The sequence below is a fragment of the Otolemur garnettii genome, unplaced genomic scaffold (assembly GCF_000181295.1).
Source record: "Otolemur garnettii isolate 467f Iridium unplaced genomic scaffold, OtoGar3 scaffold00032, whole genome shotgun sequence".
NCBI classification, from domain to species: domain Eukaryota; kingdom Metazoa; phylum Chordata; class Mammalia; order Primates; family Galagidae; genus Otolemur; species Otolemur garnettii.
Window position 1 is genome coordinate 673667 of NW_003852427.1, and position 12474 is coordinate 686140.

Consider the following 12474-nt stretch of genomic DNA (forward strand, 5'->3'; position numbering starts at 1 on the left):
CTAAGGATTCCCTCTTAATAGAACCCATTTTTATGGGGTTCATTTTGGTATACTATGAACTCCAAAGGTGGGCATGACATTCAAGTAGTCAGGAAAAGCTCTGTGAGAGCATGGAAGCCGTGATGTTGCAGAATGTCAATGGCATCCTAGGAGGAGAGAATGGAAGGAGTTTCCATCACTAGGAGAGCTATCCCTGAACCTTGTTGCTTCAACTTCAGTGGCCAGAGAGATAGATAAGTAGGGGGTGTCTTTGATGGTTCTGCTTTTCGTCTTTTTTTTTTTTTTTCTGGGGAGGGGAGATGAACAACAGGATCCTTTTTCAAGTTTCTGGTCAGCCTTACCAGTCTCTTTTTTCTCTCTTTAGGCATCTTTGGGGCACTCATCTAAACCTGTTTCAACTCTTGAGGTCAAAACTGCTTTACATGTCACCAGCGGAGTCCCAGCTAAGAGCCCCAAATGGGGGAAAATGCAAGGCCTAGAGCAGGGAGGTGTCAGAATGCTGATTTGACCTCTGGATGCTTGAGAGAAGTAAACCAGCTTTTCAGGCATCTTTTGCCTTCCAAGAGCCTATGATGAAGTTCTTATGACTGGAGGAAGAAGAGAACCACCAGAGGCTTTGAGTGTGCTCTTTTCTAACCCATGACCCTGTTGCTTCCAGAAGGATACCAAAATGTCTTTAGACAGGCAGAGCCCTTTTATTACCTCCAGAAGATAATACAAATGAAAATCCAGATGTTTATGTGTATGTGAGACACAGTGATAGAATTTAATCAGATGCAAATGATTGATATTAGACCCTTTCAGGAGAGTAGCTTCAGAGAAGGTAGAAAGTTATTAAGGGAAAATTTCCTGAGTTTTAGAAGCCAACAAGGTAAAATAAGAATGGAAAATTTGTTATATGTGAAAGCTATATATTTTTAGAGCACCTTCTACAGATCTAAATTCCCACTGATAGTTTGGAGAAACACATATTTTTATACGCTAATTTGCTATGAAAATAACCATGTCTAGTATCTAGAAGGGAGGTCCAGAAGAAAAGGGAAGTGGGGATGAGAAAGAAAATTTTATTCTCTTGATTTTATGAGGAAAACAAAGCTTTCAAAAAAGTTCCACTTTTGTAATTTTATTATTTGTTTATTTTTGGGGGGGGGCAGAGTCTCACTGTATCGCCCTTGGTAGAGTGCCATGGCGTCACAGCTTATAGCAACCCTAAACTCTTGGGCTTAAGCGATTCTCTTGTCTCAGCCTCCCAAGTAGCTGGGACTCCAGGAACCTGCCACATGCCCTGCTATATTTTTGTTGCAGTTGTCGTTGTTGTTTAGCAGGCCTGGACGGGGTTCGAACCCGCCAGCCCCCGGTGTATGTGGCCAGCTCCTTAACCACTGACGTACGGGCGCCAAGCCTATTTGTTTGTTTATTCACTTAGAGTCTCACTTTCTTGCCTCCAGTAGAGTGCTGTGGCGTCATAGCTCACAGCAACCTCAAACTCTTGGGCTCAAGCGATTCTCCTGCCTCAGCCTCCCAAGTAGCTGGGACTAGAGGCGCCCGCCACAACGCCTGGCTATTTTTTGGTTGCAGTTGTCACCGTTGTTTTTAACAGGCCCAGGCCAGGCTTGAACCCACCAGCCTCTCTGTATGTGGCAGGCGCCCTACTCACTGAGCTACGGGCGCAGAGCCTTTCTTTCTTTGTCTTTTTTTTTGAGACAGAGTCTCACTGTGTCGCCCTCGATAGAATGCCGTGGCATCACAGCTCACAGCAACCTCCAACTCTTGGGTTTAAGCAAGTCTCTTGCCTCAGCCTCCCAAGTAGCTGGGACTACAGGCGCCCACCACAACGCCCGGCTATTTTTTTTAGAGAGGGGTCTCTCTTGCTCAGGCTGGTCTTGAACTTCTGAGCTCAGGCAATCCACCCGCCTCGGCCTCCAGGAGGACTGGGATTACAGGTGTTAGGCACTGCGCTAAAATCATTTTGTTAACATTCACTTCTTGGAAGGAGGAAGAGAAAGAGAACCTGAGGCTGTAGTTGAGAGAGCTAACACATTCTCATCAGTATATAGCAGTAGTTCCTGACTTGAGAGAGGAGAACCTGCATCCTTAACCTTTGTTTCAGTGTCAAAGATCAAGAGAGACCCTTTTTTACCTATGCTTTTCTTCTCGGAAATTCTGAAGACAGCATCAGTTTACAGGAGACAGTGAGGGTTACATGGTGCATAATTTCAGGGGCTCTTGAGGGGGATCAGAAGCTATAGCAGTAGTAGCCATCAAAATCGAAAACATCAGCAATGACTGTGCCCAAATGGAGAGGCCCATTATCTCTGCCCCAGGTATTTGTATCATTTCATTCAACGGTAACAAGCCTCCTAGCTTATCTCCAAGTTGAGAAACGAGGAGGAACCGCAGCCAGCGTGTCTAGCTGATGGCTGGCGAGTACAAACCCATTCCGTTAGACCTATTCCTGCAACGGAACCATTCCCAGGCAGAGTCTGTTCTGGGATTTCTGTGCTGCATTCACTCCTGAAACTGTCCTCTGTAGTAGATAAACGGCTCGATCCAAGCAGGAATTGCCATACAGCCGGCGCTGGGGAAAAATAACCTCTGATGGGCTCTTAGCGGAACTTTTCTGTCGGCGGCGTGTGTTCCCGACTCGGAGGTCCAGTGCGCGGACCGGGAGGGGGACGCTTCCTGGTACGGACCGCAAGCGGAGGCTGCGAGCGCCGCCGCCGGACAAGACCGACGCTGGGTCAGAGGCAGCCGGTGGCGTCCGGGCCTGTTCGGCTGCTTCCCGCCTCTGCCACCATCCCCGCCCCCGCTGCTGTCTACACGGCAGAGCCAGGCGCAGCGGGACGTGAGGTTCTTCGGCCCTGCTGGGTCCGGTGCGGCCTGGAGCCCCGGTGCGGGAGGTGAGAGCCGGTGCGGTCCCCCGCTTCCCGCCCGGGCCCCGGGGCCCCGCAACAATGGGGTCCGAGTAGAGACGCGGCCTGGGCCCCTAGCGATCACCGGCCCGGGGCAGCAAGGGTCTTGGCAGCCCGGGCCTTGGGGGCACAGGGTCCGACCTGGGAAACTCCAGTGGTCCGAGGCTTGGCGGGGGTCTTGGCCTTGAACTGGAGCTTTTGTGGCTTGATATTTGGGAATTTTGTAACCTAGGAAGGGAGCCATAGGGGCACTGAGAGGAGACTTAACTCTTGTGGCTGTGCGCCCTTAGCGCTTGATGCTAGCGCCTGGGAGGCTGACCATAGCAGGGGGTGTGTATTGTGGGTAGGGAAGAGTGTTTGGAATTTAGAGGCCTCTGTGTGCCCAGTTTCTGAGGCGCATCGGGATGTGTCTTCCCCACCTCCCCTCCCGAGATCTGGGAATTGGTAGACGAGGATCACGCTGGGGGAGGAAAGAGAGAAGCATTGAGAGTTTAGCTTCTCTGAGGTAACTGGTGATTAGTTCCTGGAAAGGCAGAAGCTCAGATGGGCACAGGAGAGTAAGAGCTGGACCTTCCAGGGCCCAGATGCACCCTGGCAAGGAGTGGTTCTCAGGCAAGGAACTTACCACAGAAGTGAGTAGTGAATAGTACTGGCTTCCTTGGCGTTAAGGTGAGGTTGGTGGGAGTTGTGATTTGGGAGGTGTACAGGAGAGTGGGTAGGCTGCTGGAATTGGAGAATCAGCTTTATGTGGGTCATGGTGGTGGCAGCCTGGGAGATGAACAAGAGAATTTTGCAGAGTGGGCTTCCTGATGGAGAATGACCTCTTAACTGCGGGGGAGTGGGTGACTCAGATATGTTAGGATTTCTGTCGCTTGCTAGCAGATGTGGCTGACTATGCTGCTGGACTTAGAGGGGGATGAGAACGGAAGTGGCATTTGGGGGCCAGATGAGTTTGATCTTGAGTAGAGGAGAGTTGTAGATCTTTCCTTCTTACTCCAAGTCAGAGTGGTGACTGTCATTGATAACATTTTACATAAGGAATTTCTTTGTGGTATTTGGATCCAAAGCTTTTCTCTGTCCATTTTTTATTCTTTCCTCTTTTTGTTTTTAAAAATGTGACTCATGCTTGCTTTTCAGTACTGTGGCTATTGTTTGTAATGATAGACACACTGAAGACTCTGTAATATATGTAAATTCTAGGGGTTTTCAGTCCAATTCTTATAAATCTAAATTAATTTAAAAGCCTATTTTCACAGATTTGTGTGCCATTGTCTAATGTGTGTAACTCTAACAGTTTATGTTGTTAAAAGCTCTTTTCATTCCTAAATTCATGAAATTTCATTTTCTCTTACTGCCATGAAGTGATTATGTTCAATCTGTTAAATCTTAGTGACTGTCATTTCAGTTTCAGCACCCTCGTTTGCTCTCACAGGACATTGTCTTCACTAGAAGTGTTATCCATCTTCGATGAATTTCTGTACACTGTGTCTCCCTGTGACAATCTGTATCATTGAAAGGCAGTGTGCAGACTCCATTCTGAGGCCTGCAGCTGTGGGCCAGAGCTCTGTATGTATTATTCAGGCAAAAGTTGGTGTTTTGTCTCTAGATAAGAAATTAAAGGGCACCCTACATAAACAAAATCAGTATCAAAATCATTGTACCTTCTGAGTTTAGAATGGTAGGAGGTATAGCCTAATTGGAGCCTACTATAAATTTTCAGGTGGTATGTGAGGGAATTCTGATTATTTGTAGTTGTGCTGATATTTCTAGTTATTCTAGGGATTATTTTTTTCCTTTAAGCTTTAAAAAATTATTTCCCTTCAGTAGTATTTTCTCTTTCTTGTTTTACATTTATTCTTTCATAAACCATTATCTATTGTATTATGCCAGGCACTGTGTTGGGCACCTCCACAATGGTGATGATATTTTTGATATTTTGATAGTGGCAATTCTTAATTCAGAGCTCGCTATAGATCTATGAAGAAAGCAGTGTTTCAAGTATATCAAACTTTTAATCAGTAAAGCAATTGAACAAAATTTTCATAATGTATTAACATTTTTTTTTTTTTGAGACAGAGTCTCAAGCTGTTGCCCTGGGTAGAGTGCGGTAGCATCACAGCTCACAGCAACCTCAAACTCTTGGGCTTAAGCAGTTCTCTTGCCTCAGTCTCCCAAGTACCTGGAACTACCTGGCGCCTGCCACAACGCTCAGCTATTTTTTGGTTGTAGTTGTTGTTGTTTGGCAGGCCTGTGCTGGATTCGAACCCACCAGCTCTGGTGTATGTGGCTATTACCCTAGCTGCTGAGCTACAGGCACCAAGCCCATAATGTTTTAATTTCGACTAGTAACAATTGATTATCTTTGCATGTTTCTATGGAAAAAGTTTAGCTATAACCGTGTTCACATTGGTCTTGGATTGTTTTTGCATTATTTAAATATACCTGTTAAATTTAAGTACTTCTATAGACAAACCACAGGGTAAAGCAGTTTGTTTTGTGTGTCTCAATGAGCATTGATTTACAAATACTATATATGTGTTCAGGTTCCCCAGGAAATCATCACACTCTCCTTCCCACTGTGGTTTTGGGAGCATGAAGGCGTTGCTTACCCCCTATGTCTGGTTCACTGTATGTAGGCTGGGAGTGTCTGCTGATCGCTTGGAGTGCTGTCCCTTGGAAGAGGAGAAATAAGATTGAGGTAAGGCTCAGCCTGCTTGAAATCACTTGTGTCTTCATTTTTATTTTGTAAAATACAACATAAACTTGAATGTTTTTTGCTTTGTTAATCTTCATTCTGATCTAGTAAAATTAAATTGTGCCCATTGCTCTCTTCTATCTTTGTCACAAAAACAAATGAAAAATTTAAAATCAAAGCACTTAAATTCTTTGAAATAATCTCTTATTTTCTGTCTGAGCTGTTCACTTGAGCAAAGAAAATAAAAATTGGTTCATTTCTTGCTTTGAAGGCAAGGTGATTGTTTAAAGAAATGTTTTTGGTTAACTCTTAGTCAAATAGATCAACTTAAACTCTTAGGAATAAGGCTTAGGGTTTTTGATTTCTTTCTTTTTTTTTTTTTTTTTTTTGAGACAGAGCCTCAAGCTGTCCCCCTGGGCAGAGTGCCGTGGCATTACAGCTCACAGCAACCTCCAACTCCTGGGCTCAAGCGAGTCTCCTGCCTCCGCCTCCCAAGTAGCTGGGACCACAGGCGCCCGCCACAACGCCCGGCTATTTTTTGGTTGCAGCCGTCATTGTTGTTTGGCGGGTCCGGGCTGGGGATTCGAACCCACCACCCTAGGTGTATGTGGCTGGCGCCTTAGCTGGTTGAGCTATAGGCGCCGAGCCGGGTTTTTGATTTCTTTAGAAAAATTCTGAAAGCTGCCTAGTACAATGGGGAGAGCATGGTCTTTGGAGTCATTTCATCTTTGCTTTCTGCTCACTTTTTGACCCTGAATAAACTGTTAACCTCTCTGAGCTTTGATTTTGTTTTGTTTTTCTATCTGTAAAATTGGGCTGATAGAACATTTTTTACAGGTTGTAGTAAAGACTGGAGATGAGGCCCTACTGCCTCAGGACTGGCCAGTGCTGTCTGGTAGTAGTATTTACTGTGTATTATTTTATAGCAGCTACTAGTCTTTTTTTTTTTTTTCTTGGGTTTTTTTTGGCCGGGAGTTGGGTTTGAACCCGCCATCTCTGGTATATGGAGTCAGCGTTCCACTCCTTTGAGCCACAGGCACCGCCTACAGCAGCCACAAGTCTTTGCAGTAGGAATGTTGCTGAGTGCTATGCAGGGATAAGGGACTCAGTTTCCTTGTCTGGGGAGAAGGCAGCTGTTTCTCTGTACCTGCTGGCACTCTGGACAGGTGAGAGAATTGTTGAGTATTTATGTAATGCTGGTAGGCAGGAGTCTGCACAATAAAGTCCAAGGTCATTCTTGGCACTCGTAGGTTTTATTCCTGGCAGTTTGTATGGAGAAGTCAGAAGGAAATTGTTTGACCTGTCCTTGTTTGAGAACAGTGGGCATTAGCATTACCATTGGCAGAACATTGGAGTATGCCAGGCAACATGGTGTTTTGTATGGTTCCTGATCAGGATATTTCTCTAGTGGTATCAGAGATCTGGCTTTGGCATTTCTGTAGGTGCTGGATAGATTTATCAACTTTCTCTAATTGTGATGACTTTGGTAGATCTCGTACTCTGTTCAGACATTTTTTTGTGTTGTTGTTTGTTTTCTTGAGATAGAGTCTTACTCTATTGCCCTAGATAGAGTGCTATGGTATCATAGCTCATAGCATCCTCAAACTCTTGGGCTCACGTGATTTTCTTGCCTGAGCCTCCTTAGTAGCTAGGACTATAGGTATGTACCGCCATACCCAGCTGGTTTTTCTGTTTTTCTTTCTTTCTTTATTTAGAGACAGAGTCTCACTTTGTTACCCTTGGTAGAGTGCCATGGTGTCACAGCTCACAGTAACCTCAAACTCTTGGGCTCAAGTGATTCTCTTCCCTCAGACTTCCAAGTAGCTGGGACTACAGGTACCTGTCATGTGCCTTGCTGTTTTTAGAGACAAGGTCTTGCTCTGGCTCAGGCTGGTTTCGAACCTGTGAGCTCAGGCGATCCACCTGCCTCAGCCTCCCAGAGTGGTTTTCTTTTTTGGCAGTTTTTGGCCAGGGTTGGGTTTGAACCCGCCACCTCTGGCATATGGGGCTGGCACCTGACTCCTTTGAGCCACAGGCACTGCCCTTTTTTTTTTGGTTTACTTTTTTTGGCAGTTTTTGGCCAGGGTTGGGTTTAAACCTGCCACCTCTGGGGGCTCCCTACTCCTTTGAGCAATAGGCGCCGCCTGGGTTTTTCTATTTTTAGTAGAAATAGGGTCTCACTTTGTTCAGGCTGGTCTTGAACTCCAGAGCTCAAGCAATTTACCCACCTTGGCCACCCAGAGTGCTAGGATTACAGATGTGAGCCACCACATTCGGCCTCAGAGATGTTTTTCCTTCATTATAGAATTGTGCAGTTTTTTTCTCCCTGTGAAGGGAAAAAAGTCCTGTTAATATTCAAAAGAAAAATAATTAAAAGCCAGAAGTGATTTGAAATAACTGATTTCTAAATCCATTCCAATCTTCCTCTAATCAAATCCCTCCTCCATTCAGAGTGGTTTTTCATTCCAGTTAAGAGTAAATAATATTCCTTTGGCCTCAAAATAACATGAATATCTAGCCTAGGTGATCAATCAATTTTTTGGCTTATCTGTGCCATATTGGAAGAAGCATTGTCTTGGGCCACACATTAAATATAAAAACACTAACAAAGGCTGATGACCAAAAAAATAAAAAATAAATAAAAAGGGCCTATGCATAATTTTTGTGATACCTGCCACCACAGATAAGCAAAAAAGTCCTCACATAATCCACACGTGGAGTGCAGGCCATGGGTTGGACCCCCCCTGATTTCAGACCCTGGGATTTCTCTGCTTCAGCATCTCATAAGGATCTTTCTGTACATTTTTTTTTCTTTTTTGCAGTTTTTGGCCAGGACTGGGTTTGAACCTGTCTCTTCCAGCATATGGGGCCGGCACCACCCTCATAAGGATCTTTCTAACCTGATCTTTCTGTATTTTCCTTTCTAGTTTTTCCTTTGCTATAATTCTTCTGGCATATGAGCCGTAGTTACACTGAACACCTTGAAGATCCCACATGCTCAGGCTATTCATTCACTAACTTTATTTCCCATTCTAGTGTGTGGCTAGCACCAAGGGTTTAACCAGGAATTCAGGCACCATCTTCTTCTCTTGATAAAAGCTTTCCTGATTTCCTCCAGGTTTAGCTGAATATCTGTCCTTCGTATGACATGCAGTTTGTGCATGTTTCTTTCATAATCATGCTGGACTATTAAGTTTTGTTATTTTTGTGTATTTTTCATGCCTAGTTTGTGACCTACTTGTGGGCAGGACCTTGTCTTGTTTATGTTTATATCCAAGCACCTAACCATCTGGCACAGAGTACCTACTTGGCAAATGTTTGTTGAGTGAACGAATGAATGACCTCTGCTTATAAACGACTTGAAACCATTCCTTGTTGAGCTGGTGATGTGATGAGAGTTCTGACTTCATGGCTTCATCTGATGCTGGCTAAACTGGTGCCTTTGCCCTTGTATTTCCAGGTTGTTAAAAGCAACACTTAGCTGTGAAAATGTGTTACTCATTTATACATTCATAATTTTTAGGCTTGAGGGCTATTATTTGCTTTCTTTGGGTCTTGCAAAAATTTCCTTTGGGAAAAAATGCGATAGTGTTTTATTGATGTTGTCTAGATTTTGTATTGACTATTTACTTCTCTGAGTACTTTGTCCTCACATGTGAAGAAGTGACTAGTCCATCAGTTTGGGCCACAAGGTATCCAGACAAGGTGAATTGCCACCTACTAGAGATGGGTAATGGATTGAAAAGACTAGGATGTGACTTTTGTGGCAGATGGGCCTTTTGAAGACTTAGCTGAGCTCAGTGTTAACCGTATTCAGGAAGAGAGATGATTTGACCAAACTTTATTCAAGAATTTGAACTCAGTGACTATGAAATTATCTGTATTGGTTCTCTGCTCAGCCTAGTACTGTACTAACACATTGAAACCAATGTATTAATTCTTTGTCAGGAGGCTATATGTTCTGACTTGTTTATCTAGAAGTTATGGAATAGTAACATTCAGTGACTGTTTTGGTTGTTACTGGTGAATTTGAGAATATACTATTAAATTACTTAGATTTAGGTTGTTTTTTTTTTTGAGACAGAGTCTCACTATGTTGCCCTTGGTAGAGTGCTGTGACGTCACAGCTCACAGCAACCTCTAACACTTGGGCTTAAGTGATTCTCTTGCCTTAGCCTCCCAAGTAGCTGGGACTACAGGCACCCACCACAACGCCCAGCTATTTTTTTGTTGTTGTCATTGAACAACAGCAGGCGGGTTTGAACCTGCCTGCCTCGGTGTATGTGGTAGGTACTCTACCCACTGAGCTATTGGCACTGCCTGATTTAGTTTTTATGGTTGATCAAACCCCATGGAAATCTCACTGAAGGGTGGGTGTTAGGAAGCTATCAGAGCCTACCTAATGCAGTTATTCTTTCATGTAAGTGATAAACAGATTGCAGAAAAGGAAAGCATGACAAGTAACTGTAGTTAGGTTAAAGGTAAAACTTGATATGAAATAAAAAGAAAAACTGAGGCAAAGGATAAGGCACTTTAAATTTGGCAGCAGCTGTTAAATTGAATACATTTTGTGAGTAGCGTTGAGATGTTAGAATGAACTTGTTATAATATAGGTTGGAAGCAATAAAAACATGAAAAAGTTCAGCCAGCTTAGGCACATTGGAGGTACTAGCACTTGCTTAGTGGTTTCATAGCACCATTGATGAATAGTTATGATAGGCAGAAATGAAAAAATGTTTGATTTACTACAATTATACTTGCATATGTATATTTTATAAAACACTTTCATATATATTTACTTCATCCTCCCAGCAGTCCTGTGGAGCAGATATCCCCATTATACAGGTGAGGAAGCAAACCCAAAGACATGAAGTGGCTTACATTTAAGTTCACAGAGCCAATAAGAAAAGCTGGGACTCAGGCAGTGCCTGTGGCTCAGTGAGTATGGCACGGGCTCCATATACTGAGGGTGGCGGGTTCAAACTTGGCCCTGGCCAAACTACAAGAAAAAATAACTGGGTGTTGTGGTGGGCACCTGTACTCCCAGTTGCTCGTGAGGCTGAGGCAAGACAATCACCTAAGCCCAAGAGCTGGAGATTGCTATGAGCTGTGGAGATTGCTATGAGCTGTGATGCAACAGCATTTCACGAAGGGTGACAGAATGAGACTGTCTCTTAAAAAAAGAAAAAGAAAGAAAAGCTGGGACTCAAATGCCCATTTTCTTTTTTTTTTTCTTTGAGACAGAGCCTCAAGCTGTCGCCCTGGGTAGAGTGCTTTGGCATCACAGCTCACAGCAACCTCCAACTCCTGGGCTTAAGCGATTCTCTTGCCTCGGCCTCCCAAGTAGCTGGGACTATGGGCACCTGCCACAGTGCCCGGCTATTTTTTGGTTGTAGTTGTCAGGCAGGCTTAGGCTGGATTCGAACCCACCAGCTCTGGTGTATGTGGCTGGCACCTTAGCTGCTTGACTGAAAGGCCCCAAGCCATTTTCTGATTCTAAGTTTAGGGCTTTTTTTTATGGTCTCATAGAATACTATTAGGGTTTCAGTTTGGAGTGAAAGCCACACTGTATTCCAGGTTTCTGATCAATAGAGGATACACACAAAAAGGATAATGTTGGCAGTGCCTGTGGCTCAAAGGATAGGGTTCCAGCCCCATATGCCATAGGTGGTGGGTTCAAACCCAGCCCTGGCCAAAAACTGCAAAAAAAAAAATGTCACATAGAGAGTAGACTGAGGGTGGCGGGTTCAAACCCAGATGTTATAGTAGCCCAGTAACTCTGGAAGAGCTGGATCAGGGAGGAACCTAGAAGGAGCTCCATCCTACCCATAGATCTCTTATTGATCAAGAGAAAAGCCCAGAACCAGGTGGAGATGGTTTTGCAATTGAGGCCTATGACACAACTAGGAATCTTCCTCCTAAGGTGGTAGTATGTAGAAATTGGAGGAAAAATGGAAGTTTGGGTAAGAGTCCTGAGTATGAGTCTGGCTTAAGCTTACACTTTCTCCTTTCGTTGTGCCTTCCAGGACCACTGTCTTCCACACCCCATCTCTCCATCTTTCTCTCCCTGATCTGTCCCTTAGTTTGGTTGCTGTTTGGCCATGGTCCACAGTTTCAAGGCTGCCTTGTCTGGTTTTAGAACCCTTTGCCTCCCTGGCTTTGTGCTCTGCCTGCTATGCTTGTTGGCATACATGAATTCTCTTCCCGGCTACTTTCACTGCCCCTAGGCTGCCCATGCTCTGTGTTTCTGGGGAGTCAGGAAAATGTGCTGTCTTGTTTGTTGGCAGTTCCCACTGCCTCACTTGAGTTGAACTTTCCCTGTCCCTCAGGGTACTCCTGTACTGCCTCCTAATGGTCCCATTTCCCACAGCAGCTGCTTGCTCATTTCCAAATCTTGTCTTTTCCTTAGGCTCTGGACCTATGATCTCAGTTTAGGGCTTGTGCACTCTCATATTTTCCTCTTCCTTTCTATCACCATATGGGGCTGGCGCCCTACCCATTGAGCCACAGGTGCCACCCAATAATTTGCTTATTTTCACTTGGTGCTTTTATCTTGGGTGTTTTTCCATGTTTAGGATATACATATCTGTGGTTTCTTTTAATAGTTACATAATATTACATCATGTATTGTATCTTTTTCTAGTGCACCGGTAATAGACATTTGTTTCTCTTTTTTTGCAGTTACAAGCATCTTATAACTTGTGCATATATATTTGCATACATATTTCTATACTTTGTATACTTTTTAAGATAAATTCTTTTTTTTCCTTGTAGAGTCTCAATTTATGGCCCTCCGTAGAGTACTGTGACGTCATAGCTCACAGCAACCTCTAGTTCTTGGGCTTAGGTGATTCTCTTGCCTTAGCC

General features: G+C 44.2%; 1 protein-coding gene across 3 annotated transcripts in view; it reads left to right on the forward strand.

Annotated features, from left to right (window-relative positions):
* Positions 1 to 2725: 2725 nt before the first annotated feature.
* Positions 2726 to 12474, forward strand: part of RAD54L2 (RAD54 like 2) — a 108468-nt gene continuing 98719 nt past the window's right edge. The window contains exons 1-2 of one of the 3 annotated variants that reach the window (XM_023513010.1): positions 2726 to 2900; positions 5456 to 5610. The gene's annotated coding sequence lies outside the window, so the exon portion shown is untranslated. Of the gene's footprint in view, positions 2901 to 5380; positions 5611 to 12474 lie in introns of those variants that run through there. The other 2 variants (XM_023513011.1, XM_003789351.3) reach the window with 2 other exon arrangements.